This window comes from Leptonychotes weddellii, unplaced genomic scaffold (assembly GCF_054177405.1).
Source record: "Leptonychotes weddellii isolate Sample4059 unplaced genomic scaffold, ASM5417740v2 HiC_scaffold_13687, whole genome shotgun sequence".
Lineage (NCBI taxonomy): Eukaryota > Metazoa > Chordata > Mammalia > Carnivora > Phocidae > Leptonychotes > Leptonychotes weddellii.
In genome coordinates this window covers 1-5,562 of record NW_027716833.1, presented here as the reverse complement: position 1 = coordinate 5,562, position 5,562 = coordinate 1, and the positions used below count along the sequence as shown (strand labels likewise).

Below are 5,562 nucleotides of genomic sequence, written 5' to 3'. Positions count from 1 at the left end.
GAGGGAACACAAGCAGGGGGAGGGGGAGAGGGAGAAGCAGGCTCCCCGCAGAGCAGGGAGCCCAACGTGGGGCTCGATCCCAGGACTCCGGGATCATGACCCGAGCTGAAGGCAGATGCTTAATGGCTGAGCCACCCAGGCGCCCTCTTCTATCAGCTTCTTGCAGGTCAGATGTAAAGCCCTGATTATCCACTGTGAGTAAAGCTGGAGGAGGGGGAATGAGTTCTGTCCCTCCAGGTTGCAATTTACCCTAATTTGACTGGCGTCAGCTCTGATAACAGAGCACCCAGAAAGGTGATACCTGAGGCTGTTGCCACCCTGTGCCCTTCACCCAGGGCACATGTGCACACACAGGCACACACTCAGGCACACTCATGTACACATGAGCACACACAGGTGTATACACACATTCAAGCACACCCATGGGCAAACCCACCTACACTCAGATACACACACACACACACACACACGTATGGCCGTACACACGCCCTAGCTCTTTACAAGTAGGGCTTTGCCTACGGGCGTACTGTAGTTAAGAAGTGTAATGTGTGAGAGGTACAAGTCAGCCTCAGTCAGAAGGAAATCAAATGAAGAGGCAGGATTTCTGCCAGGGCCTCCTCCTGGTCTCTGGGTCCCTATAGGGAGTTAGGGTAGTCAAGGGCAGTCCATGGCTGGAGGCTTTCTAGAAGAAGCACCAGGCTGCTCTCCTGGGGAGCCTGCGAGAAACCAGTGGGAGATCAGGCTTGAGCCTGGTAGGGCCCAGTCAAGGCCACCTGAGGAACTGCAGGGCAGGCCCTGCACCTCTGTGCTGTGTGGGACTACAGGGAGCTAGGCACCATCTCAAGCACTGTTGGTTTTTGTTTGTTTAGGTTGTGCGTTTTGGTTCATTTGCTCTGTGTTCTCCTTAAGCAGGAGTTTTCCCCAACACTTTCCCTCAACCTTTTCCATGGAAATATCTTCCCCTGATAACTTAGATCTGCCATTTTTAGCACCTGTTTAAAGAACCCTCCAAGTCATCAGCCTTACCCAGCATCACGCCCTTCTTTCTTCCTCCTCCCCCACCTCAAAGACAGAGGTGAGGTGACAAGGGATCAGCCAACAGGTACCACTGTCTCATCACACATTAAACATATAAACTTCAGGAAGAATAGAAACATACACAGGAGGACCCTGTCACCCTCCCCCCACTCTGTTAGGTGGTCACTTGTGGGGATAACAATGTACCCAACAGAGACCGTGACCGTGAGCCCTGCATTCTTGTTTCTTCAGTGGTAAAATGTGGATCCTGCACCACTGAGATGTTGGAGAGATTAAATAAGGCAATGTGTGAGAGAAGTGGTGAGCATAGTTCTTAGTCCATTACAGTTATTTACTTACATTTTACTTGTAAACAATCAGGGAACAACTAGCTCATAAACCCTCCTACGGCCTGGTCTACACATCAATCCCTACATGTGAAAGAGCCCTTTAGATAAAGGTTTGGTGCTGGGCTGGGGGTGTCACGGAGTTGCTTTAGGGAACTATGCGCAGGCTGGTGGGCTTTATCCCAGGGCCGGAGCCGGAAACTCTTTTTAGAGCTCCACAGGCAGTTCCACCCTGAAATCAGGGTTGGAAACCACAGTCAGACCAGTGATCCTCAAGGATCCTATCCATGGATTTATCCACATACCCAATGAATCCAAACTTTGAGAGCCATGGTTTTCAGGACTGAGTGCAAATGGCTGCCCCGCCTCCTCATGCTGCCAGCCCCTCCTAAGGGGCAGAAGTCCCTCACAGCTCCAGAGGATGGATAAATTCAGCCTTGTATTCAGACTGCAATCAGAGGTGGAATTTAACCATGGGACCCCATCAGAAAGTTCTGTAGATTATCAGCCCCCTTTTCACCACAACCTCCCCAGCTGGCCCAAGTCTGCTACTTGGATGTGGACCCTAACACTGGCCATGGATAACTTTTGTGACCTGGGGGCTGTGCCCTGGCATCACCCCAGTGGGGTCAGTCCTCAGTGCTCTTCTCTGGGGTTCAGTTCAGCAGTTCCTGAAGCCACTTGTGGTGCTTTTAATTGGTTTTGACAAGACAGAGGTGACATCTCAAGAACAGAGCTCTCTTGTTTATGAGGGCCAAATTTCACAAGGAAGAAACTGTCTCTAGACCGTAAGTTATATATATTTAGGTGGTGGTTTTCTTGGAGGAGCACACCACTTTACTAAGCCTCACACCATAGTAACTCTCAGGGAAGGCAAAAGAGTTCTGAGAAATAATGGTCAAGTTTCCAGTTACTCAGACTCTGGAATACCTAGCAATTAAAAAACACAAAATGTGTGTCTCAGATATTTCTGTTCTATTAACATGAATCATGGCAGTAGTACTTGAAATGTTGCTGGTCTAACTATAATCAAAGCCAGGGGGGCATATTCATGTATCTACTACAAGATTGGTTAGGAAATCACCTCGATTCCAAAAAGGAAAGGATCTCATGAACAGACACAGGTATTTGTCAGGGAGTAAGACTTATTATTGACTATGGTATAGTTATTAACCACAGTAAGAGTTATCCTTGTCTTGGTATAGTCTAAACACTTAGCACGCACCCAATGATATTGTGGCACTTTGTTGTAATTGAAAGTACATGGGACAGGGATCTTCACCTGGAGATGATCCACTAACTTGGGGCTTAAGAACACAGGGGTGCACACCTGGGCTGCATGTCCCTGGACTTACCCCATCCTCGCAGGCGGCAAACCTCAGGAGTGAAGAAATACTGGCCTGGGACAGCTGCAATAACAGTGGGGCGGGCTGATTAAACTCCCAGGACTGGGGCAAGAGCTCACGCCCACGCGTAGGGGGGTAATGTTTGATCCCTTCGTTTCTTTAGCAGCTTCCACCTCAGAGCCTTATGTCAAATGTGAGTGTAAGCCCTGGATGTGGAAAGACTGTTCTCCTGAGGGGTGTCCTTCCCATCCCCTCCCCAGGGCAGGAACAACAGATGCTGCCCGCTTGGCTACTGCGGCAGAGCAGTTCCATGAGGTGGAGTAGGATGCACATGAGCTCCTGCACCGCTCCTACCTTGACCCTCACTGTGCACTGGGGTCGAGACGGACAGTCCAGGAACACCTGCAGGTGCCTTCTGAGGAGAGGAGAGGTGACCACACGGGAGCAGTCCCCACAGGAAAAGGTGCCTCTGTTGTTTGGAAACACACAGGGAAGAGAACACTTGAAAAGGCACAAGTCAAAAGAGTCTAGCAGTAGACAGACATTTTTTTCTGAACCTAAGTGTTTGCTGATACAGAAAAGGGGGATTTACTCTCAGAAACCAAGTTCCTGAAATAGGCCAGAAGAAGCTCAGCCTGTTCTGAGGGATCAGCGTCAGCTTCCGGCTAACTGCTGCATGGGCAATTGACGCCCCAGGGGACGGAAGGGACACTCAGGCAGGGAAGCCTCATTCAAGTTGGGCATAGAGGATGACAGCAAACATCCCATGAAGCAAACTGGAGGCCCTCTGCTCAGCAAGGGGAAGTCAGGGCTTCCCATCTGCCTGAACAGGAAAACCTACTTCTAATCACCAGTAGCTATGCTCCTTATTGCTACCAAGTAAACCTGTGATACATACTCTTCTTGTCTCTAGAATGATCCAGTGATGACTTGTTTATACATAAGACCACCAACCCAGGAGGCATCAAGAAAACACCTGTGCTTTGGTTATTAAGAAGCAGAAGAGTAATGAGCATGCCCCTTTCTATCAGGTGACAAAGTCACCTTGGGAGCCTGGGGAACTGGCTCAGAATGACACTGATACCCAGCCCCAGCTCCCTGAGCCCCAGGGAGGATATGCAGTAACTCTGGTCGGGGAAGGAATGGATGTCTGATTATATAGCTGTTCACTGGTCCCTGGACAAGTCTGCATCCCTGCAAAAGACAAGCTGTACAGTTACCAAGTTTGTCTCATTTATTCAGGTTTGCCCTGAGTTTTTCTTTTCTCTCCTAACTGATAATAAAGGACCTGAGTACAAAACCTGGCTCTTTTCTCTTTTAAGATGGGAGGAACTGAAAGGACCAGCAAAAATCCCTGTTACAAAGAAGTAAACACACCTAGTGCCATGGCCTCCAAGCGGCAGCACGGGAACTTGGTTTCCCAGTGGCGGCCCTGCCTTAGCAGGGGAAGCTGGCCCGAGGCAGTGCGGCCGTGGGGACCCTTGGACTGGCTGCGGCTGCCCCAGGGTCTTTCAGCCCAGCTCCTGCACCCTCACCTGTCTCCTGGGCTCTGTTCCAATCTCTCGTTGCCACACAGGTCACAAGTGGGCCAGGAGAAAGCAGTGCTCTCGTCTACACCAACCACAGTGCCTAGGCCCAAGAGAAAGCAAAAGCTGGAGTCCAGAGGCAGTGTCTTCCCTCCCAACTTCTCTTTGCCCCTCAAGACGTAGATGGCAATGTGAGATTCCTCAGACTTTTTTTTCTCACTTCTGAGTTTATATAAATGTTCCCAAGCTTTTTATAATTTCCAGGTACTGCACAAACAAAATTACAACAATAAAAAGTAAGTTTTAAAAGTTGCCCGCATTACTACCCAACCAAGTATTTCCATTGTGCCTCATCTTTTTAGTCTTGTTTTCCAGATGCACATGTACTGAAATCATTATAAGTAAACCGTCAGGGCAATGTCTCATTCTACTTTGTAGGTTGCTGTAGAGCTGTTGTAAGGACTGTCTTATCAATATTCCATTTAGGTGATGTGTCACGGTTCCCTCCATACTGGACATATAAGTCTGAGGCAGTGGACAACTTTCCACATAAGGCCTTTCCTGTAGTGAGATACCTTCCTTAGGATAGATTCCTGGAAGCAGAATCACTCTATCAAGAATATGAGTATTGGAGATGCAGAAACACCCTTTCAGAAGGTGTTTCCCACAAGGACTTTTTTTTTTTTTTTTTAAAGATTTTATTTATTTATTTGAGAGAGAGAGAATGAGAGAGAGAGAGCACATGAGAGGGGATAGGGTCAGAGGACGAAGCAGACTCCCTGCCGAGCAGGGAGCCCGATGCGGGACTCGATCCTGGGACTCCAGGATCATGACCTGAGCCGAAGGCAGTCGCTTAACCAACTGAGCCACCCAGGCGCCCCCACAAGGACTTTCTGATTCACACTTTCACCATCCATTTACAGAGTGCTAGCTTCACTGAGCTGCATGCTAGTATCACCTCAGTATTTGCCTCCCTAATAGGTGTAATGGAATTCCTTATCTTAGTTTCCACTTCTTTGATAAGGAAAGAGAAATATTCTTTTTTTTTTTTTTTTAAAGATTTTATTTATTGGGCGCCTGGGTGGCTCAGTCGTTAAGCGTCTGCCTTCGGCTCGGGTCATGATCCCAGGGTCCTGGGATCGAGTCCCACATCAGGCTTCCTGCTCAGCGGGAGGCCTGCTTCTCCCTCTCCTGAGCCCCCTGCTTGTGTTCCTGCTCTCGCTATCTCTCTCTCTGTCAAATAAATAAATAAAATCTTAAAAAAAAAAAAAAGATTTTATTTATTTATTTGACAGAGAGATAGAGAGAGAGAACAAGTACGCAGAG

The 5,562-nt window shown here is 48.5% G+C and overlaps 1 long non-coding RNA gene across 1 annotated transcript; it reads right to left on the bottom strand.

The window, feature by feature from the left end:
• Positions 1–128: 128 nt before the first annotated feature.
• On the bottom strand, positions 129–4,921 carry LOC145718302 (uncharacterized). Its single transcript, XR_014141709.1, has 3 exons — positions 4,246–4,921; positions 3,065–3,179; positions 129–2,773 (listed from the first exon to the last, which is right to left on the bottom strand). It is a non-coding gene; the product is annotated as an uncharacterized LOC145718302 (long non-coding RNA).
• Positions 4,922–5,562: the final 641 nt, after the last annotated feature.